Source organism: Euprymna scolopes, chromosome 21 (genome assembly GCF_053919585.1).
Source record: "Euprymna scolopes isolate OS-2025 chromosome 21, ASM5391958v1, whole genome shotgun sequence".
Lineage (NCBI taxonomy): Eukaryota > Metazoa > Mollusca > Cephalopoda > Sepiida > Sepiolidae > Euprymna > Euprymna scolopes.
This window is the reverse complement of record NC_136502.1, coordinates 7,531,126-7,556,330: the sequence shown is the minus strand read 5'-3', so window position 1 is coordinate 7,556,330 and position 25,205 is coordinate 7,531,126. Positions and strand designations below refer to the sequence as shown.

At 34.6% G+C, this 25,205-nt stretch overlaps 1 protein-coding gene across 1 annotated transcript in view; it reads left to right on the top strand.

The window, feature by feature from the left end:
• The window catches only part of LOC145241983 (protocadherin beta-16-like), a 408,640-nt gene that overhangs the window by 54,408 nt on the left and 329,027 nt on the right, over window positions 1–25,205 (top strand). The window contains exon 2 of the mRNA XM_080104855.1: window positions 17,372–17,406. The gene's annotated coding sequence lies outside the window, so the exon portion shown is untranslated. The remainder of the gene's footprint in view (window positions 1–17,371; window positions 17,407–25,205) is intronic.

The window sequence follows — 25,205 nt, the reverse complement described above, 5'->3', positions numbered from 1 at the left end:
AAACTTTCACGAAAAATACTCGTCTAGCTGAAACCTCTATAATAATTTCCCCCACTCTTTATCTGTGCCTAAATCTAAACATAGATTCCATGAACAAAGCTTCTTTCTTAGAACTACACGCCTATTCCGTTTTCTTGCTTTCCAGCTAACTACAATATAGTCGTCTTCAAGTCCAATGTAAGCAAGTTCTTAATGAACCGATCCCTTAAGAAATCGAATTTACCAAATTTCCACTACCAACGATTACTACGATATTGTCTCATTGACTACTGTACACTCATTTATCCTTATCCTCAAGTGGCCTCCAGACCTTGATAAATGATGACTTCTATGTAAAAAAAAAAGAAAAAAAACATGAGACAAGTACTTGATGTAAATCAGTAAAAATTTGGGTGTGTGTGAGAGTGTGAATGATACCGTCACGTATCATAGAAAGAGGGATCCCAAACATTGTTCATCACTAGCTGTATATACGGCATAATCACGTTGACATACTGGTTCCCGTCAGATGACCAAAGTTAAGCAACGTTAAGCCTTGTTATTACTAAAATGGGTGACCCATTTGGGAATTCTAGCCGCTGTATGTAGGAGGACGTTGACACCTCCCTGCAAGAGTTTCAAAAATCTAACATCGTCATCTCCCCTAACGGGGATATACATGTGACTGGGGACCGTTTGTGAATGTTATACTCCCATGAAACTTCCTCCTTTGGAGGAAACCAGTTAACCCCAAATAGGATTAGTGCCGACTGACACTAGCTGTTTGGTCCCAAGCGATTTTCTCCTCAGCCCAATTTTCTTTCACTCGGCTCTCTTAGTGATTTTTGAGCTGAGAACTGTCTCAAACTGGACACTGTCATCAACTGTCGTAAATTCAAACTGTCTGCAAACTGTCCTTAATTGTCGCAAAACTAATTGACACTCCTTAAACTTTCCATAGATTAACTCTAAATATATTAATCTTTATTGTCTGGTCCTTTGTTCTAATAACTGCCACACCTCGATTAACAATCCTATTTCCGCTTCCTTTTGTGTGCCTTGATGAACAACTTCCTCTCCATTGCCTGTTTACTAAACTCATCCCCTATAACCTTTGTTCGGCTGTTCAACTTATTTATTTATTTAGTTTTTATTTTTGTTATAATTTTTCCTCTTTTTTCTTCTTCTTGACACTTGAGAGTGGACATCGATAGTATCACAACAGTATTAAGACCTTTTTATGGCTATAATAACTATTTACAAAAATGATACAGTGGATGTACACATAACTGAGAACTATATGAAATTTACGTGACTATTGAACATGATTAGACAAGGTAGGTGCTTTTGGCAGTTTAAAAGAGCTCAGTAAAGAGTGATATTTTCTTGTTTGAGAGAGATCGTTTTTTGATGCCACGTAGTTAACATCGTCCGCATGTGTTCGGTAACATTAGTATAGCATTCTGTTTTTAGTTTCAAAGTTTCAACATTTGTTTTGGCTTGCTGCTCTATTTGCATGGGGGCTCACACCACTTAATTGAATCGGAACAAATACTGCTGTTATTTAACGGATAAAGTACAAAGTAAAATTCTATTCTAAGTGACACTTTCCTGAAGGTTGAAGTTTCAATCCTCAATGGGGGCGATACTAAGAATACAATTGTGAATTTCTTAAAACTTCTACCTAATGGATGATGCTATAAGAGCATGATACCTCGTGAACTAAATAACGGGTTCTGTTCAAAATTTCGTACGGATTTCCGAGTTTGACAGAAAGATTCCAGAGTTCGGCAAAATACACCTGAAGAAGGTCGGAGGTTGCATCAGCCGAAAAGTTGGAAAATAAAACAAGAAATCGCAAGAGAAAGCATTTTCTGCCTGGCCTTCGGACTAAGATCACAGTGTAGTATCTCTTCAAATTTTCTGTCCTACACGTCACCCTTTTCAGTTTTCGGTCCATGGAAAAGAAATCCTTAATGACTGAGACAAGTTTTTATGTTTGTTGCTATCCAGAGTGCCCATTTTTGGGGAGCTGGATTTTCCCCACATTAAAAACCGACCTTGTGTCTAACTCTGTCCTCGTGGAGAGGTGAGTAAATAAGAACATTCAAGATGAGAACAGTAGTCCCTCCCTCTCCCCCCCAAAAGAACGAAATAGTAAAAAAAAAAAAAAAAAAATGATCCGCCACATTTAAGACTTCTACCTAATGGCTGATGGAACAAGAACATGCTCCCTCGTGCACTAAATAATGGGATCCGTTCAAGATTCCGTATAGATTTCCGATTTCGACAGAAAGATTTTCGAATTTTATAAGATACACTTGAAGAAGATCGGAGGTTACATCAGCCGAAAAGTTGTGAGAATAACACTCAAGATGAGAACATTAGACCCCTCCTCCCTACGAAAAAAAAGGGGGGGTATCCGACAACAAACATATTGAAAGCTGGTATTTTTGTGTTCTGGATTAATAATATTAAGGCATTTTATTACAATAACAATTGTTATATCTCTCGCCAGTAAATAAATGCTTGGTGTTTCAAAAATTATTTTTCAATGCTGTCTCGTTTGTGACACACGTGAGTATATCGTTGAATGTTTCGTCCTCTTTCTGTTGGCGAACTACTCTATAACACCTTCATTATTTATTATGAATAAATTGAATTATCGTGTAGTTTATTCCATGTTTATTTGGTCATGTTTAATTAATATCGGAAAATGATTGGATTAATTCATTATCTTTCATTCTGACACATTTTCTAATTATTAATTAATCATTTAAAATGCCATGGCGAATGAAAGGACTGGGCGGCGTACTTCTCGCAGCCTTTCTATAAACACATATAAACATACGTTGGTGTTCAAAAAATTGCAAGTCTATGATTGCTCAAATTGCAGAAATACATTGTTTCTTATACAATAAAAATTAAACAAGTTATTCGTTTACAAAGGTAATGAGAAACCTTACATTTTCCTGTGGTGTCTTTTCTATTTGGGGCTTTTTTTATATGAAAATTGCACTAGACAAGGCATGAAACCAATTCGTGTAAGAAGCAAAGTAAATACCACTTCAATGTCAAAATCGTGCTAGAAGACTACTCACACCTGAAAGTATCCTGTACCTCTACAAGGTCACCATTCGCCTATGCACCCATGCATTCACCATGGAGTATTGTTGCCACATCTGGGCTGGTGCACCTACCACTAGTCTCTCCCTCTTGGATAGGGTCCAAAAATAGCTTTCAATCTAATATATCCCACTTTGTCAACTAAGTTCCAACTCCTGTCCCATCGCTATAATGCTGCATCTCTGTGCCTGTTTTACAAATATTTTAATGGAATGTGCTCTGATGAACTCGTTGCACTTGTGCCCCCGCGACGTACATATCTCAGGCAAACCTGCTTACCAACAAAATCACACCCCTTCACGGGCGAGGTCCCTAAATGCCAGAAAGCTTTCTACTCTAATCGTTTCTTCCATCGAACAACTAGACTTTGGAATTCCCTTCCTCCTACCTGCTTCTCTGACTGTACTGATATGCAGAAATTTAAATGTAATGTAAACCAACATCTTGTTAATCCTTCCTAAGCATGGTTCCAAATAGTAGCCGCTTACGTCCCAGTGACTTGTTAGGATGAACGTAAGTAAAAAAAGAAAGAAAGAAAGAAAGAAATTAATGGACGATAAATGTTCATATTTTAAAACTATATTTGCTTAAATTGCAGAAATATGGTATTTCTATTCTATAAAAAGGCACAAATTGTTCATTAAAAAAAAAATGATTTGAAACTTTCCATGTTCTAGTGGCGCCTTTTTTTTTTTATTAAGGTAAGTTGTCCGAAGACCGTGCATTTAACTAATAAACAAGGAAAATATTTGGTCTTAATTCTTACAAGATGTTTTGTTCATCTCCAGATTTCAAATCAAACTGATATTTTTACCGGTTCTGCTATGACCTTAAAAAACATCCAGTGGTGAGGCACCACTTGAAAGCAGTGGGAATGTGGAGTTGCTCCTTCGTTATCATTGCTCCTAGGTCTACTTTGGCCTGGTGTTATAATACCTGTTAAGGGATCGGGTTCTACCAGATCAGGCTGTCTGAAGAACCTGGCTTCCTGAACAAGCATCACGAAATATACCTCAGCCAAACCTGCTTACCAACAAAATCACACCCCTTCATGGGCGAGGTCACTAAATGCCAGAAAGCTTTCTACTCTAATCATTTCTTCCCTCGAACAGCTAGACTTTGGAATTCCCTTCCTCTTACCTGCTTCTCTTACTGTACAGATATGCAGAAATTTAAATGTAATGTAAACAAACATCTTGTTAATCCTTCCTGAACATTGATGCTATTTTCCTTTCCCTTTGCAAAACTCAATCATTTCTGTAAACTGCTAAATAAAATATTTTCAAATTTGAAAACTGATAAATAAAATATTTTCAAATTTGAAAACTGCTAAATAAAATATTTTCAAATTTGAAAATTGCTAAATAAAATGTTTTCAAATTTGAAAACTGCTAAATAAAATATTTTCAAATTTGAAAACTGCTAAATAAAATATTTTCAAATTTGAAAACTTGCTAAATAAAATATTTTCAAATTTGAAAACTGCTAAATAAAATGTTTTCAAATTTGAAAACTGCTAAATAAAATATTTTCAAATTTGAAAACTGCTAAATAAAATATTTTCAAATTTGAAAACTGCTAAATAAAATATTTTCAAATTTGAAAACTGCTAAATAAAATATTTTCAAATTTGAGAAATATTTGATAAGGAGAGCATTCTGTGTCTAAAAACTTCTTTTTTTAAATAATATATTTATGAAGAGTAGTTAATAAACTATATCTTTATTGTTTTTATTTTACTTCAAAGCAAGTTCTCAGAAACCAAGTGGTTCAGTGCTGGGGCTAATATGTGATCTCTTATATACGTGATACTAACACTATCAGTTGAACTTTGTATACGTTTTGTGGAATTTATTCTTACATAGAACATTTTGAATTTTTTTTTTTTTTTTTTTTTTTTTTTGCAGAACAAACCAAGTTTGAATCGTTGAGATTTTTTGTGTAACTCTCAAATCTCTGTCTTTCTCTACTCGTGGCGGTTAATGGTGACCAAAAATAAATGTGGTTAAAGGTTGTTTTGTGGTTGGGTTTGAACATCTCGACCAGTAGCAATCGTCACCCTTTGCATTGAGAGTTACGATAGCATGAAACACGGAGGTTACATCAGCCGAAAAGTTGTGAGAATAACACTCAAGATGAGAACATTAGACCCCTCCTCCCTACGAAAAAAAAAGGGGGGGGGTATCCGACAACAAACATATTGAAAGGTGGTATTTTTGTGTTCTGGATTAATATTAAGGCATTTTATTACAATAACAAATAGTCTAAAGAGCAGAGTGTATATATATATATAAATATATAATATATTCGCCTTATTTTACTGAATTGTACATTTGTTACATGTAAATTTTTTTTCACTCACCCCGTTTTCCATTTTATTTTAGTCGACAAAATTTCCGCTATGATTCATTTCTTTACAATTATTTTAAAATTTTACCAATCGAATAAAGATAAATAAATATATATATATATATATATATATATATATATATATATATATATATATATATATATATTGTTTTTTTAAATATAATTATCCACTGACACGTGTTTCGTTGTCTACGACTCATCAGAGTGGCTGAATCTAGCGACTATATATATATATATATATATATATATATATATATATATATATATATATATATATATATATATATATATATATTATATAAAGGAGATTAGAACAATAGTCTAAAGAGCAGAGTGTATTTTAATGTAATAGTAAAATTATTAGTTTAATTAAAATACAGGGAAAGAAAAAATGCTCGTTGTAATTTAGATATATAATAAGCTCGATAGGTAAATATCCTAGAGCTAATTTAATATTTAGTAATGTGATTGATTATTTAAAAATCAAATTATAATTAAATTTAAAATCCGTTTCATAAGAAGGAATAACAACAAAAACAATAAAAACATTGTTTTCCGAAACGATCGTACAAATTATTGATTTTGTTGTTGCTCCTTCTTATGAAACGGATTTTTAATTTAATTCTAATTTGATCTTTAAATTATCAATCACATTACTAAATATATATATATTATATCTATATATATATATATATATATATATATATATATATATATATATATACATGATAATTTTCCACGATTTTGTTCTGTTTACCGAGGAACGAAAACCAGTAAGCTAACCTTTATTTTCATTTTTTTATTTTTTTAATAATCATGTCATGGGTCTGTATTTAGCCATGATTAAATTTTGTGTCCAGCCAAAAATTATATATATATATATATATATATATATATATATATATATATATATATATATATATATATATATATATATATTCATGTATGTGTGTGTGTGTTTAGTTAGAATTTCAAAACCAGAAGATGTATTTAATTCACACTCACAATATTTTATTCATATTTTTATGAAGTACGTCTTACCTGCGTTTCGCGTAATAGCGGAAGCCTACCAAACTACTCATCAAAGGCAAGTGTATGTTCATCGGAAAACAGTTGAGAAGTTTATTCTTTTTTTTTTTTTCTATGGAATCAAAAAGGTTTGGTGAAGATATATGTTCATAAAAGGAAATGGATACATTTAAAGTTCGGAGAAAAATAACACTACAGAAACACTTATTTATATATTTGAATTCAAAGCACACATAGAAACGTCATCTTATATATATATATATATATATATATATATATATATATATATATATATATATATATATATATATACTAGCAAAAGTACCCGTCGTTGACTGGGTTCAAAAACAGCCTACAGGAAATGGACTCTGATTTATTAAAGTATGATAGGTTATGAAAAGGAAGGGTTGTAAAGAGATAGCTTCGAATTCGGGAGTATCAAAACCAAAGCAAAATATGGTGAAAGTAAAAATAAAATAGATAAACCCCATAATTTATTATACCATACCTGTTCACACTGAAACACTTATCACAATATTATGTGGATCTATATTAAAAAACCTTGTTAAACTTTGTGACATTTTTCCATTCTATGGAGGTCAGGCGCGAACGAACACCCCATAATTTTATTATACCATATTTCTTCAAACTGATGTACATCTATATCAAAAACACTTGTAAAGGTTTTTTTTTAATTTTTTAATTTTTTATTTCTACACTTTGTGGACCAGGCGTGAACGTAGACCCCACAATTTTAATGAACCACCGTTCTGCCAGATCAAACATACCCATTCCTGTGTCTCGATACATCTTCTATCATTATATGTAATCAGTTTTTTAAAATAGTCAACCATATAGGAGCCTATTCGTGACCGACCACACACACACACACACACACACGGTATTTATTTGCTCCCCCACCGAGAAAATTAGGCACAAGGCCGATTTTTAATGTGAAGAGTGAAGGAGAAATGGGGACCAACTCCCCGGGGAGTAGGCGAGCTCGGTAGTGACAATTGGTATGAAGGGTTGCCCCTACATTGACCAATAACTTATATGTGGGGTTGCCCCCATATATGGTCTTTGCTTGCAGTATCTGCCGGAACAGATGGTGTTTATTTGCTCCCCCACTGAGCAAATTAGGCACAAGGCCGTTTTTAATGTGAGGTAAAAACCAGCTCCCCTAAAAGTAGGAAAAAAGGGGTCACTCTGGTTACCAAAAATAATAATTGTCCCAGTATAGAGGGTTTCCCCTCCATTGACTGGTACAAATTATCTTAAGTGTAGTATCTGCCAGAACAGATGGTGTTTATTTGCTCCCCCACTGAGCAAATTAGGCACAAGGCCGTTTTTAATGTGAGGTAAAAACCAGCTCCCCTAAAAGGGGTCACTCTGGTTACCAAAAATAATAATTGTCCCAGTATAGAGGGTTTCCCCTCCATTGACTGGTACAAATTATCTTAAGTGTAGTATCTGCCAGAACAGATACTACACTTTGATCTTGGCCAAAAGGCCACGGAGGTTGCCTAGTCGTGACCAGGTATTTATTTGCTCCCCCACCGAGCAAATTAGGCACAAGGCCGATTTTTAATGTGAGGAGTGAAGGGGAAATAGGGACCAACTCCCCGGGGAGTAGGGGAGCAGGATAGTGACAATTGGTATGAAGGGTTTCCCCTACATTGACCAAGGTGTTATATGTGGAGTTATACAGATAGTTATGCAGATACTACACTTTGATCTTGGCCCAAAGGCCACGGAGGTTGCCTAGTCGTGACCAGGCGCACACACACACACACACACACACACACACACACATACATTCAGCTTTATATTATATATATATATATATATATATATATATATATATATATATATATATATATATATGGAGTGAGAGAGAGAGAAACAGACAGACAGACAGCAGTATTTGCTTTTACTTTTACTAAATACATTAATAGTATCAAGCTAATTAAAAACCTTGATTCCAGTAAAGCAACTGGCCTTGACGACATTCCTATTATAGTGCTCAAAAGGCTTCAGCTATACTTACAAAGCTGTTTAAGTGTTTTCTTAAGGAGAATTGCTTTCGAGCACCCTGGAAAACCTCATCAGTAAGTCCTGTATTTAAAAATTCAAGTGATCGGTCATCTCCCTCTCAATACAGACCAATCTCCTGTGCGTCATGAGTAAGTTGCTGGAATCTGTGTTAAATAGAGAAGTAGTCAACCACCTTAGCAACAATAACCTCCTCAGTAATATGCAAGATGGTTTCAATTCTGCTAGATCTACTGCAGATGTACCAACAGTTATATCTCATAGAATTAGCGAATCTCTCGGTGGACGCTTCCTTTCTAGGACATAAAGGTCTACTCCACAAAATCTCCAGCTTTTCAATTTTTCAATCATTTTCATGTCTTTCCAATTATTAAATCATTTCTCAACCAAAAATCAGAAGCTCACAGTATTTGTGCTGGAATCTATTCAAGCGTCCATCCTGCGTCCAACTCTCTTTCTAATCTATATCAATGATATCCCAAATCACACTGTAAGATCATTTGTAGACAGCCAAGACAATCACTGCTTTACTGAAGAGGCTGAGAGTAAAGGTGATGGACTGACAAAGCATGTCTCCAGACTTGAATCCAATAGAACATCTTTAGGGCATCTTCAAGCAGAAGGTGGAGGTGCTGTCGACACTACCATTTATGGCAACACTTCAAAGGCCATAAACGACCAAGTTCTCTCTGATTCTCTCTCTTGATCATGTGGTGTAATGGGGAAAGAGGTGGCTGGTTAATTTTAATGGATTTAAAACCAAGCTTCTATCTTTCCATCATCAACGCTCTGATCCCCGTCTGGCATTAATTGAGATGAATAGCTCTCGTCTTGGGGAGGCTCCATGTTTTGACAAACGTCAGGGTCTGACCTTTACTCCTGATCTGATATGGAACACATGCATCAAATCTGTTGTCAAGGCTGCTGGAAAAATAGTGGGATCGTTTTACCTTTCCAGTAGATATCTCACTGCTGATGCAATTCTCTACCTGTATAAGAGCCAAATGTGTCTAAGGATGTAGTACTATTGCCACATCTGGACAGGAGCTGTTAGAAGCAGCAGATGCTGCCTTGACAGAGTTCAAAATAGACTTTGTAGCCTAGTGAGGAATGCCTTTTTCTCTTCCCTGCAACATCTTTCCCATAGAAGAAACGCTGTGAGCCTGTCTCTGCTTTATCGTTATATTTATGGCAAGCGCTCGTCTGAGCTCCAATCTGTACCCCTCCTCAGGCTGACTTTCACGAAAAACACTCATCTAGCTGAAACTACTATCAATAATTTCCCCCACTCTTTATCCATGCCTAAACCTAAACGTAGATTCCATGGACAAAGCTTATTTCTTAGAAGTGTTCCGTTTTCCTGCTTTCCAACTGAGTACAATATAGGCGTCTTCAAGTCCAATGTAAACAAGTTCTTGATGAACCATCTCAAGTAATCGAATTTACCAAATTTCCACTACTAACGATTACTACAATATCGTCCCATTGACTACTGTACCCTCATTAACCCTTATCATCGAGTGGACCCATGCCTTTATAAGTGGTGACTCCTTTGAAAAAAAAGTTCTTAGAAGTATAATAAAAATATATTTATAGCAACAAAACTATATAGTAATATCTGTTTCATTCACAAATGAAATCAAAAAACTTGCATAACTTTACATTCTATGATTGTTTTTTATAGTTTAGATAAATACGTTTTTATATTGCAAACAACACAGTATAACAATAACTAATAAAAATTGGCGAATCAGAAGCAAAGTTTTATTTGTCAACTAAAATGCTATTTGTGTCTAACTTTAACGATTTGTCAAGATTATATACATTGGATATATATATATATATATATATATATATATATATATATATATATATATATATATATATATATATACACAGTGTATCACAAAAGTGAGTACACCCCTCACATTTCCCAAATAGTTAAGTATATCTCTTCATGAAACAACGCTGAAAAAATGATTTTTTGACACAATGAAAATAGTCTGTCTGCAGCATATATAACAGAGTTAATTTATTTTCCCCTAAAAATAACTCCAAATATAACCATTAAAAGCTAAATCCCTGGCAACAAATGTGATTACACCCCCTTACAAAAAGTTGTCAATATTTACATACAATATGTCAACTCTCAGTATTTTGTGTGACCATCATCATTATTCAAAACTGTCTTTGCTGGGCATGGAGTTTACCAGAGCTTCACATGTAGCCACTGGAATGCTCTTCCTCTCTGCAATTACGATATTACGGAGCTGGCGGATATCTGAGACTTTGCACACATCCACCTTCTGCTTGAGAATGTCCCAAAGATGTTCTATTGGATTCAAGTCTGGAGACATGCTTGGTCAGTCCATCATCTTTACCCTCAGCCTCTTCAGTAAATCAGTGGTTGTCTTGGATGTGTGTTTTGGGTCATTGTCATGCTGGAACACCGCATGCAGCCCAAGGTCATGACATTCCCACCATCATGCTTGCCTGTAAGCTGACAAATTTATCTTTGTACTCCTCACCTGGTCACCGCCACACATTCTTAAGACCATCAGAACCAAACAAATTAAATTTCATCACATCAGACCATAGGATCTGATTCCAGTAATCTATGGGTTTTGTTGACATGTCTTCAGCAAACTGTTTGCGAGCTTTCTTATGTATTACCTTCAGAAGAGGCTTCCTCTTGGGGTGACAACCATGCACACCAATTTGAGGAGTACAAAGATAAGTGTGTCATGCCTACAGTCAAGCATGGTGGTGAGAATGTCATGGTCTGGGGCTGCATGTGTGCTGCAGGTATTGGAGGGTTATATTTCATTGAGTGAAACATGAAGTCCAACATGTACTGTCAAATACTGCAGCAGAGCATGATCCCTTCCCTCCAGAATCTGGGTCGCATAGCAGTGTTCCTGCATGACAATGACCCAAAACACACATCCAAGACAACCACTGCTTTACTGAAGAGGCTGAGGTTAAAGGTGATGCCAAGCATGTCTCTAGACTTGAACTCAAGCAGAAAGTGGAGGTGCGGAAAGTCTCAAATATTCCAGCTCCACAACGTCATAATTGAAAAGTTGAAGAGCCTTCCAGTGTGTTGACATGTTGTATGTTAAAATTGACAACTTTTCGTAAGGGATATACTCACTTCTGTTGCCAGGGATTTAGCTTTTAATGGTTATATTTGGAGTTATTTTGAGGGGAAAATAAATTAACTCTGTTATATCTGCTGCAGGCAGACTACTTTTCATTGTGTCAAAAAATCATTTTTTCAGTGTTGTTTCATGAAGAGATATACTTAAATATTTGAAAAAATGTGAGGGGTGTACTCACTTTTGTGATACACTATATATATATATATATATATATATATATATATATATATATATATATATATATATATATATACTTATAAATGTGTTCAACTTTATATGTGCGTAAATGTATGTGTGCATGTGCTTGTGAGGATTATTCTAGAATTCTTTCGATGCAATTTGAAAAATATCTGAACAAAACATTTACAAAAGCAAAAATCATTTCGGCAACGAATTATGCAAATTAACATTAATTGAAGACATTTTTGAAATTATAAATTCGCATGATTATCATTTTTATTCTGAAAGCTCTTAACAAAATTGCCATCTTTTTTTTTCTTTTTTTTTTCTAAATTAAATCTCTGAACTTAAAAGCTTAAGAATTCATTATTTTGAAGGATCCTTTCAATTCCCACAAGCAATTGTGATGGCGCATTTGGGGGAAAAAAAAAAAGAAATATGAATAAATTTTACGTCAGCTTTCATAATCTATATAAATAAAATATTATAGTTCTGAATTTTGAAGGAGAGGTATGAACGTTTGTAAGTTGAATTAATCGAACAATGTGCTTCATCTTAAGTGTTATCTGTCCAACGGTTCGGTCGATGTATCCTCGGACTTTCTTCAGATGTAAGAGTCGCCATGTTTGGAAAGGTGAAAATGAGATTAACTCTACCTCCAAGGTTTCGTATTTTTGGATCTGGTTGAAAATGAATCTACAAAAAAAAAAAAAAATATATATATATATATATATATATATATATATATAATTATCAAGCAAAACGCTAGGAAATCTTATTTCAAAACTATTTATGTTTAAAAGTTTAATTAAATTCATTAACTAATTTTAAGTTCTTAGAAACCTTGGAGGTAGAGTTAACCCCATTTTCTCCTTATACAACATGGCAACGTGTACACCTGAAGAAAGCCGAAGGTTACATTGATCGAAACATTGTGCAAATAACACTCAAAATTAGAACAATTGCCTGATTAATCTAAATAACATAAAAGAGGAAATGTTTGTCTGTCTGTCCACTTTGAAGGTATTACTCCAACTGATGCATACCTAAAACCTTTTATTACATTAGGGGTCACTAATTATCAAGACTAAAGGGCCTATCCAGGATAAGGGTTAATGAGTGTCAGTTAAACGCCGAGACAACACCATGATGATGGGTAATAATGGAAAACAGCTATGTTATAGTCAGCTGGGAAGCAGTCCCCTAGTATTGTGCTCTAGAGGGAAACAATTGATCTAGTGGTCCGTATCAGCTCGCTGTTTTGATCCAGTAGCTTCTTTCCAAGTCAATAGGCATCTCTTGTCTTTGCGATGATCATCTTTTGTTCTTGTTTGCTCCTTGAATCAAGTGACTCCATGCCTTGTCCGGAGCGATTTCGATAAAAGATAATAAAGTGCACAACATCTCTGTATTTGTTTTAGAGGTTTTGAACACCTTGCCTCTAATAGCCGGTGGTCTTTTTTAACTTATCTTTAATCTTCAGAAAGACACTGAAATAACTTTCACAGATGTGTAGTTTAGCTAGTTTTATATTGTCTCTGAAACGGGTATATTTGCTGATGATACCACGTTCTATAATAGACTCAAGGGGTAACTGAATGAACCCATATCTAAGAAAATGCTTAAAACCATAGAGGAAGACCGCTAGTCTGTAGTGGAATGGGACCGTAAATGAATGTTAACATTTAATGCTGCCAAAACTAAGCTTCTTTCCTTTAATAATTGCTACAGAAGCAAAACACAAAGAAATTCTACAAGGAATCAAGAAAAGAGAAACTGTATAATTATAAATTACTCCCCACAAAAAAAAAATGACGGCATCATCAAGGAGTATCAAGGAAGATGAAAGGACCGAGGAGAGAAAGCATTAACCAGGCTTCCACTAGATGAGTGCAAAGAGGACTGGGACCTTGGGGAGTATTATTGCCACTCAAATTCTACCAACGAGCAATCAATGGTAAATGGTTGTTGTGATCATGCAAATTAATTTCAAATAGTATATAGTAAGATTGGGAGTACTGGAAATCTGGGAAGACTTGTTGTCAGTGAGACTCCAGGGAACACATATTGTTTTCAAAGAGAATTGTGTGAAAACTCCTAGTGAGTGAATAATAATAATAGTATAAAAATTGGGAAGGAATAACCCAGAAAAAACAAGAAAACTCCTAGAAAGAAACGTATACAGTATAAACTTTAAAAAAAACTATAAACACATGCGCAGTGTCACTAGTAAGATACTCTGGACCGTTTATAGGTTGGGCCAAAGAAGAACTGAAACATCTCGACCAGAAGACCAGGAAACTTATGATCATGGACAATGTATTATACCCAAAGGATGATCCCGATGGACTGTACATGACGAGGAAAGATGAAAGAAGAGAGCTGGTTTATATGGAAGACTCTATAAATAACACGAAAAAAGAATGAGAAAAATAGATAATGCAAACACTGAAAGGATAATTACCACAGCAAGCGACATTGAAAAGAAGAACAAAACAGAAAAGAGAGACAAAAGGGATAGGACGAGAAAAGAAACATAGAGAACCAGCTATATGGACGATTCATGGGGGTGACAAAATGTAAACTAACAAAACCACTTGAACATGACTACAAAAAGGAAACCTAAAGAAAGAAACTGGATTCCTAATGACAACCACACAAAATAATGTAATTAGAACCAACTACCTCAAAACACAGATCAAGAAAACACAAGAAAACAGCAAATGCAGACAAATGTAAACAAAGACGAAACAATTAATCACATAAGTGAATGTAGAAAACTAAGACTCTTCAGTTTAACATTCACAGAAAATATGAGTTGGAACAGATACATTGAGAGCATTGCCAGGGCTGCTGCGAAGAAGATAGGTTCTCTCTTCCATGCTTACTTATGCCTGCAAGTATTCTGTACCTATGCAAGGCATCATTCAACCATGTATAGAGCACTGTTGTCATATTTGGGCTGGTGCATTCACTACTAGTCTCTCACTCCTAGACAGGGTTCAAAAGAGCGTTGCCAACTTGATAGGTCCTAAACTGTCATCTAGGCTCCAGTCTCTGTTCCATCGACAAAATGCTACATCCCTCTGCCTGTTTTACAAGTTTTTTTTTATGGTGGATGATTCAACAAACTACAAGCCGTGTACCTCCTCGACGTGAATACCCCAACAAACCCGATAAGCAGCAAAATCCCACCCCTACACAGTAGAGATCCCTAGATTTCAGAAAGCCTTCTACTCTAATAGTTTTTTTTTCCAGAACTTCTAGACTTTGGAACGACTTTCCGGGTTCCTGTTTCCCCAACTCTACTGACATGTGTTCAAGTGTAATGTGAACAGACATCTTGCTGCTCAAAGCCCTACGTAGCAACCCTGAAACTTATGGGCTCGATAGTAACCCCTTACATCAAAATGGTAATGTGCCTTGTTCGGGAATTAAAAAAAAAGATTATAAGAATAGATACGATCAAGTAGAGAAGGGAATTGTGCAAACATCTGAATATTGAACACCTAGACAAATGGTATAAACACAAACCGACAGCATTTGAAAACGAAAGTCATAAACTCCTATGGGACATGGACGTACACACAGATTAACCCATCCAAGCAAGAAGACCGGATATCGTAATAATTAACAATAAGGAAAAGACCTACCAAATCGTAAATTTTGCTGTTCTAGCAGACCACAGGGTGAATATCGAGGAGGCTGGAAAGTGGAGTAAAAACACAGAGCTAGCCAGAGAGCTGAAAGGAATATGAAAGATGGAAAAAGCCAAGATAACACCAATAATAGTAAAAGCACTAGGAACAATACCAAAAATTTGGAACAAAACGTGAGAGAAATTGTAATCAAAGAAATGGCTGAGAAGATACAACTGACAACAATAATGAAAACGGCTGAAATATTAAGAAAATCCCTTGAATTTGGAAAATAATGCACTTGAACCAAAGCCGCTAATCAAACATACAGAAACTGCTACATAGGTGAAACCCAAAGGAATTCTACAAGGAATAAAAAATATAGAAACTGTATAATTATAATTTACTCCCCCATCAAAAAAAACAAAAAAACAGTAACGGCATCAACTTATATCATAAAGGGAGGGAAAGATCGAGGAGAGAAATACTAACCAAACTTCTACTGGATGTGGCTCTATCGGTGGGGCATTAGAATACACCGACTGCCTCCCTGCAAAGGGTAAAAGTCCCTCAATGGGGGTCCTGGATATGACCTTAAACTATATCCAGTGGTGAGGCCCCAGTTTGCAGGCTTTGGGGAGTGTGGAGCCACCCTTTAATTGCCATTGCTCCCAGGTCCACTCTGACCCAGAGTACCTGTTAGGATCCCAACTATGGGTTAAATAGAAACCGACGTGAAAACAACAAATATATCCCATAAAAAAATTTTTCTTCAAAATCTTTGGATTCGGCATTAAATAACCTGAAAAGGGTTGATATGCCGTAAAACAAAAACAACCAACCAAATCTACTGGATGTGTGTGATGAGATCTGGGATCTTGGGGAGGCTTATTTCACCCAAATTCCAGTGAAGACCAATGGTCGCTACCAATAAGAAATAAGTGGTAAATGGTTGTTGCAATAACGCAAATTTATTTGGCAATATTATCAAAAGAGGTTGATAGTACTGGAAATCTGGGGAGACTTGTTGTCACTCAGACTCGAAGGAACACCAGAGGTTGTTCTCAAAGAGAAATCTTTGATATTAGCCTGTGTGAAAACTCCTAGTGAGTGAGTGAATAATAATAATAATAATAATAATAATAATAATAATAATAATAATAATAATAATAATAACAACAATAATAATAATATTTACTGGTAAAATATTGTAACAATAATTTAATAACAACAAACAAAAATGCCGATCCACATTTCAAAAATAATTTAAGAGCTCCTGCGAATCTACTCTACAGTTGCTCTACTACTTGCGGTCCCCCGATATAAACATACCTCTACCAAGTGTTTTTATTTTTTTTTTAAGTATTCTTGTTCAAAAGGATGTATACCTTGAAAATTAAAAAAACATAAAACCACGAGACCATCTTGGTTCGACATGTTGGTAAATGAGCAATTGAAAATTATTGAAATCTTTCAATATTGTCTTGCTCGTATTCTGTTCACGTTGTCTCGTACGCAGCTGTTTTCCCCACAAGACTGTCATAGCCTTACGACCACAATGCATTATTTTTTAATGTATCAAAAAATTTTGTATTACACTTTTGATTGCAACCACATTTGTAGCTTCAATAATAAAACATAATTTTCAATCTGTGTAGGACTTTAATCGTTTTACATTATGCTAGCTGTCTTTACCCAGTATTGTCCGGTACACTTTATTTTCATTAAGCTTAAACAGTAGTTTTAAATAAAAATTGCGATGCAAGTGATTCCCAATACACACACACCTATGATGGTAAATAAAGATTAATATTTCTATTTTGATATTTATAGGTGAGTTATGAAGCAGGAGAATCTTACAAGATGCGGTGAGTTTTTCTGTTTCTATTTTTATTTGTTTTTTTGTCCAAATAGTAAAATAGTCTGGACTTGTGTGATTTCAAAATTTGCCGATTTGACTGGAGAAAAAAACGGACACAATATCTTTTTACGCTAGCGGAAGTGCGGACCTTGCCATTGAAAACGATGAACATGAAACTATAATAATTTTAGAGAGTAAACCAGAAATAAAAGTGTTCATTTATCTTAAACAGCAGACCTATACATAAAGATGCGGAAAAAAACTTAAAATACCTTTCGCACCAGCCAAAGAAATAGATAGCAGGAGGGAAAACTAGCGATACACATCTAAAACCCCAATATGTAGTCTAAAAAAGCCTTGCGTATATTAGAATATATATATATATATATATATATATATATATATATATATATATATATATATATATATATATATACAGGGTGCCCACAAAGTCTGTCTTCATAATCTACAGCAGCGGTTCTCAACCGGGGGCGAATCGCCCCCTAGTGGGCGAAAATCAAATTTTGGGGGGCGATTTTCAATCAATTTTATCTGTGAAAAATTTTGACATTTTTGCGAGTAAATTTTTTTAAAAATTTTTAAATTATAAACGCGTAGCTAAACTATTAGTGCGAAACTTTGGTCACGTGACCTATGAATTGCTCTCTTATAAATGAATTGTCAGTTTTGAATATTCAATTTATTTCAGTAAATCCGATTCTCCAGTGACATTATCTTACAAGTGTTTACAATTTTCATTCGCTCTGTTATATTACAGATTCGTTCATATTTACATAAACAAAACACTAACTCAATATCCGGAACTAATGTCGGACGGTGACACACTGATTTGTAAACTTATTTAATGCAATAGTTGTATCCCTACAAACAGAAGGACAGTCAGACTTAGCTATCGAAATTCAAGCTCAAAAGAAAAATATACACTATCTTAGTTGGATCTTCCGTAAGTTAAATGAAGTCTCTCTTCTGCTGCAAGGAAAAATGATAACCCTGATAGACTGTAAACGGGTGATGAGAGCTTTTGTTGAAAAACTTAATATGTTTCAAATTAATTTAAAACGAAGGCAATTTGATAATACACCCGAACTAGCGGAAATCAACTTATGTGAAAATGACATTATTTATTGTAACCATCTGTCAGCCATGAAAAATGATCAAGAAATCAGATTTTCCGATTTATTTGACTTCACTATTGAGCCATGGATGATTGACCCATTCGATTGTGATCCTCTCAGTGCACACGAAAATATCCAGGAGGAAATCATCGAGATAAAATGCAATGATGAATTGCAAATCAAGTTCAAAAGAGAAACTTTGTGTGCATTTTGGTAATCAAACACTGTAAAATCACTGTATCCAAATTTGTGGTCACAAATGTCGAAAATCCTTTTGTGTTTCCCAACATCATATCTTGTCGAAACTGGATTCAGCGCTGAATCACATTTTACAGAAGGAACAAAACAGATTTGACATTATTTCTTGTGGAGATATTCGTATCTGCTGAGTAATATTAAACCTGACATTGAATTTTTAGCGAAACATTACCAATCTCAGGGCTCACACTAGTTAGACTCTCTACATTTCTTGTAAATTTGCAATAAAATTATTTTTAATTAATTTGTTTTCCATTTGCATGTACAAAATGTTTCTAGTGTTGGTTAGTCATAATTACAATATTTGTTATTATTTATTCTTGGAGGCGATTATGAATTAACTTAAGTCAAAAATAGCTTTGGGGGCGATAGCCGGGAAAAGGTTGAGATGTATGTACATTCACCTAACAATTTAATGGAACAAAACATACCGTAAAAATTGAGTATAACTTAAAAATCCTATCTACAAAATAGCACGGCCCTTATCCTGCATAAGTACCAAAACCACACACACACACACACACACACACACACACACACACACACACACACACACACACACACACACACACACACACACACACACATTCATTCCATTACGTGAATTTACAAAAACAAAAACACAAAAAACAGTTAGCGTTAATCAAGTTTTCATAATTATAATTGTTGTAAAATACTTTATTTGCATTAAATTAGTTTTCATTTAAAAATAAAGTTTAATTATATAATATTTATTTGTTTATTAAAAGCTCAAAAAATTATATTGAGAAATAGAATATTGTTTTATGACCAAAAATTATAAGGGGGTCCACCAAGAAAAAAAAAGAAGGGAAAAGAGGTCCATGGGTCAAAAAAGGTGGAGAACCGCTGATCTACAAGATGCTTCCACAAAGTCTGGCTACATAATGTAGCCAGACTTTGTGGACACCCTGTATATATACATGTTATATGTTCATCAACGTTTCGTCCAAGCCAAGTTATATGTTCATCAACGTTTCGTCGTTATTTCAAAATTTCCTAGAGATGATGATTAAATTGAAGGAAGTGAAATACTAGTACAATATTTAAAAATACATTGTTATGAAAAGATTTTCTTTGTTCTATTTCAGAATGAAAGATGTGAATAGCGTTGTGGAGTGAGTGATATATATATATATATATATATATATATATATATATATATATATATATACATATATATATATGTATATATATATGTATATATATATGTATATATATATGTATATATATATGTATATATATACATATATATATGTATATATATATATGTATATATATGTATATATATATATATATATATATATATATATATATATATATATATATGCATATATATATGTATATACAGGGTGACCTAAAAAAACAGGCTCCAACTTTAATGAGGCCCCGTTTCTTACTGTTTTGTCCAAATGAAATGAAACTTTGGTCATAACTAGTTTATTATATTCAAAACATCACATCAAAACACTAGGATCTTTGGCCTTTTTTTCTCCGTTCTACAGCATATGTTCTAGATAGCTTCCATTTAGCTTTTGTTTTTTTTTTGGGGGGGGTAGCCATATATATATATATATATATATATATATATATATATATATATATATATATATAGGTGTGTCAGGTCATGTCATATGCTACCGGTACCATGTAACCCAGTACTATCTGCCTCATGGTCGGGTCACTGGCGATCGAACTGGTTCCCCCACCAAACTTGTTTGGTGAGGAAGGTGGCTGGTCTCCCTGAAGGATTAAAAACAAGACCTTCCAAAGAGCGAATGACTCCTTTTTCAGGGTCAACGGCGAACTAGCACCGTGTATGTTTGTGTGTATGTATGTGTGTGTTGGGGTGGAGAGGGCTCCTATAAGCCGCGTTGAAGGCAACCTTTCTAGGAGAAGCAAATCTCTGATTTAAAAAACCATAAAGCGGGAGACCAGTACCCGCATTGAGCTGGTTTGCAGTTTAACATGTTGCTGGCTATCTTGCTCTTGCTTGTTGCTGGATCTCAACATTTTGAACCGAGAGAGAGAGAGAGAGAGAGAGAGAGAGAGACTTAGCTGTCGTACAAAGCTAAGACTCTGTAACATCATCTGTGTATAGATACCCACTCAGGCATTTGGCTATAAAATGGTCCTGTGGCGATGGACGTCATTTTGGGGCTCATGGACTTTAAGTGTCTGAGGGAGTGGCACTCGTCTGACAAGACGTTGCAATCACACACACACACATATATATACATATATATATATATATTATATATATATATTATATATATTATATTATATATATATATAGATATATATATATACATGTAGTCTCTTTATAATATGAACATTATTAGTTATATATGTGCATACATGTTTCAGCAGACTCGCAATGCAAAGAGACCACTTCATCAGATCAAAAATGGGGCGATATTTAAAGGAGAGTAAAGATTACATTCGTTTTTCATAAAATATATTCGGGTGTGGTTTACGTTCTGAAGAAAGTGGGGGTGTAAACTTTGTGAATGTGATCAGTAGAGATTTTTGAAGAGTGGCGTGAAGAAAGGGAGTAGGGATGGGAAGGTTGAAGAAAGAGGGGGAAGTACGATCCCATGTGGTCAAGCTGTTGGCATTATTTTAACCTCTTCCTCCCCCATTGAGCATTCTTTAATAATTACGCGAGTTCATTGGATTTACATCTAGGAAAATAATTTATTCAGCCATTATACATATATATATATATATATATATATATATATATATATATAACTACTTAATTTACTCACATAAAATTAATATACGAAAGTATAGATTTATGCGTAAACTTTAAGTATTTACTTCAAAAGTGCCCAATAAGTAGGTAGAGCTTGTTAGTCAGTTATAAAATGTATATGGCGAATAAGCCGGAAGAATCCTAGAGTGGATGAAAAGCCTGAAGAATCCTAGAGTGGATGAAACGCGGAATATTCAGTGTAGCTTAATCGCCATATATATTTTATAACTTAGTATATATATATATATATATATATATATATATATATATATATATATATGTGTGTGTGTGTGTGTGTGTGTGTGTGTGTGTGCGTGTGTGTGTACAGCAGATCATAAACTATGACTTAGAACTGACAGTTAAACACCACTTTTTTTTACACAGGAATCACCACTTATCAAGGCCTGGAGGCCACTCGAGGATAATGTTTACGTTAGACTTGAAGACAATCAGATTGTAGTCAGCTGTAAAACAGGGCAACGGAAGAGAGTTCCTCAGTTTTAAGAAAGAAGCTTTGTTTATGGAATCTACATTTAGATTTAGGCACAAATAAAGAGTGTGGGAAAATAATGATAGCGATTTTGACTGGACTAGTGTTTTTCGCGAAAGTTTGGAGAGCGGGAACCATAGATTGAAGCTCAGACGAGCACCTGCCATGAAAATAACGATAAAGCAGACAGACTCGCAACGCAAGGGAGGATAAGCTGCTTCTTGCAGCTCCTGCCCGGATGTGGCAACAGTACTGCATCGTTGGCTCTACCTGGCTTTTATATAAGTAGAGAATTGAATCAGGAGCGAGATATCTACTGGAGCGGTAGAAGGATCCTACCATTTTTCCAGCAACCTTGGCAATGGATTAACCATTCCGCCGCACGTGCATATGAAAGATAATAGTAGTCTGAATGATCCAAATAATCCATATTATTGGCATTATAAGAACTCGTGCGGTAACAGATAAAGTAATTGGTAAAGCCAGTTATCAATGACACTCTTCCGGTGGTTGAAGGTTCAATCCTCAGTACGGGCGATACTAAGAATACAATTGTGACTTACTTAAGACTTCTACTCAGTCATGGTCGATGAAACAAGAGCATACTACTCCGCCGTGGATTAAATAAAGGCTTACATTTGAAATTCTGTGTAGATTCCCGAGTTCGACAGAAAGATTCCCAATTTCCACAAGAGGTACCTGCAGAAAATTGAAAGTAACATCGACTGAAACGTTGTGAAAATAACACTCAAGATGACAACAGTAGTTCGAATAATCCTAATAATACAATAATCAGTTCTCATCTAAAAATTTCAGAAACATCTTATCAATCAGGTGGCTTCATGCCTTGTCTGGAGCGATTTTCATAGAAAAAATCCTCATGTAAAATACTTTGGGAATTTATTTTTTTCATATGACGTATCGGTAAAATTTATATCTACTTCAGATGTATAAAAAGCAAACGAGAAAGGATGCTTAAATATTGGAGATTTGCTGATGAATAAAGAATTTGGAGGATTAATAAGAAATAAGGGAAGAAATAAAAAGATGATGATGCTAATCAGCATCTTTAGCATCATTAGTCAAATAGATAGAGAGCTATAGATGGTGATGATGGTGTGTTTGATGTTTTCATTTTTTTGAATTAATGATACAGATCATGTGTAGATGCTAATTACAGTTCCGGAAGTTGTCTGTCACATTCGATATAACTAATGAAGTTAATATCAAAAATCCTTTTCTTCATCTTCTTCCACACGTGACACCAATAATCCTGGGAATCTCTGGAAACAAAGGTGGATGAAATGGACACCCTTGGCTGCAATTCTTTGAATGGCAAGATGAAGAGGAAATTAAAACTCATCATCTTTTGTTTAGATGTGTATTTGCATCTGAATGAGGGGCTCGGTCTATCAGTTTCATACAAATGAGTCAGCATTAACAAGGTCAAAAGACACTCAAGGTTAAAGGTTAATAAGTTGTATATATTGTAAGAAATAAAGTTAAGAGAGGATTAAAAATGACGGATGGAATGAACTAATTCGTAGTTATTTCATATGTCCTTATATATAATTCCTTTATTTTTAATCTAAATCTTCTTAAGACAGCTTTTATTTATATTTTATATTTTGTATAATGTTGGCTCGTCTCTTCTGATGAGAAGCATTTATCTTTGAAATGTCATAACCTAAAGAGGTTTTTTCTCTTTTATTCTTTCCTTATTGATCTGATGATATGATAAAATTATACAGAACATTTATTCCTCATCTTTTATTTATTATACATAATTGCTCCTCTTAACCATGTTGAGCCTTTTCTATTTTGATAAATTTGCTTTGTAATTGATATGTGTTTTTGTTAGCTTCATTTAATATATATATATATATATATATATATATATATATATATACTTTTACAAAAGAGCCACCTCTTACCGGAGGCTACTCAAGGATAAGGGTTAATGAGTGTACGGTAGTCAGTGGGACAATACTTTTTATATATTTTGTATAATGTTGGCCCTTCTCTTCTGATGAGAAGCATTTAGCTTAGAAATGCCATGACCTAAATGGGTTTTGCTATTTTATTCTTTTCTTATTGATCTGATGATATGATAAAATTATATAGAACTTTTATTCTTCATTTATTATTTTATTTACATAATTGCCCCTCTTAACCGTGTTGAGCTTTAATCTATCTTAATAAGATTGCTCTGTAATTGGTATGTTCTTTGTTAGCTTCATTTAGTGTATATATATATATATATATATATATACAAAAGAGTCACCTCTTACCAAGGCCCAGAGGCCAGTTGAGGATAAAGTTTAATGAGTGTACAGTAGTCAATGAGATAATATCGTAATAATCGTTAGCAGTGGAACTTTGGTAAATAGGATCACTCAAGGGGACGGTTCACCAATAACTTTTTTATTTAAATGTAGCACAATGAATGAAGGCTCTTTTCGAGGGAGCTCTCAAACTCCTCACATTTTGGGTCCTTGCCAAATTGGTACTCGTGAGGAGATAAGTACAATCAAGTAGGTGCTTTTTCTATCTTGAAATGTCAACGCTAAATTAGCTTGGCTCAGATTGACAGATGTTTATAAAACTCAGCCGAGTCAAAGCTATCAGGGTACATAGGTGCAGAAAGGTCAAAACTGCTTGACTGACACCATGATATGAAAAACAAATTAATATTTCAGTCCCTCTGTTTCTTTCTTCTCTCTTTCTATCACTCTCTTTCTCCTTCTTTTAATGAGCGAAGAATTGTGATTTTATTGTATGCAGTTAGGATCCGATCGCAGTCAGCGACGACGCGTTTCAAAATGTTCTCAAGTTTAAAATACTCCTAAATTATTAAAATAAATAATATTCTATTTTTATAAAAAAGAATATCTTTGTTCACTATATTGTACAGCGTTCAATTTCAGTACGGTGGTCCTTGCGATCAATGCACATGAAGATCTGCCAGTAATTACGTCGACCTAAGGTCTGGAGAAGAGACTCACCAGCAGACATAGTAGACATCGTATTAACCCCTTGGTTTAAAGGGGGTGTGCCTATCATTTGATTGTGTTTAACACTCGGGGGTGTAGGTTGCGATTCCAGAGATATCCTCACGATACGGACAAAGCAAGTAACGATAATTT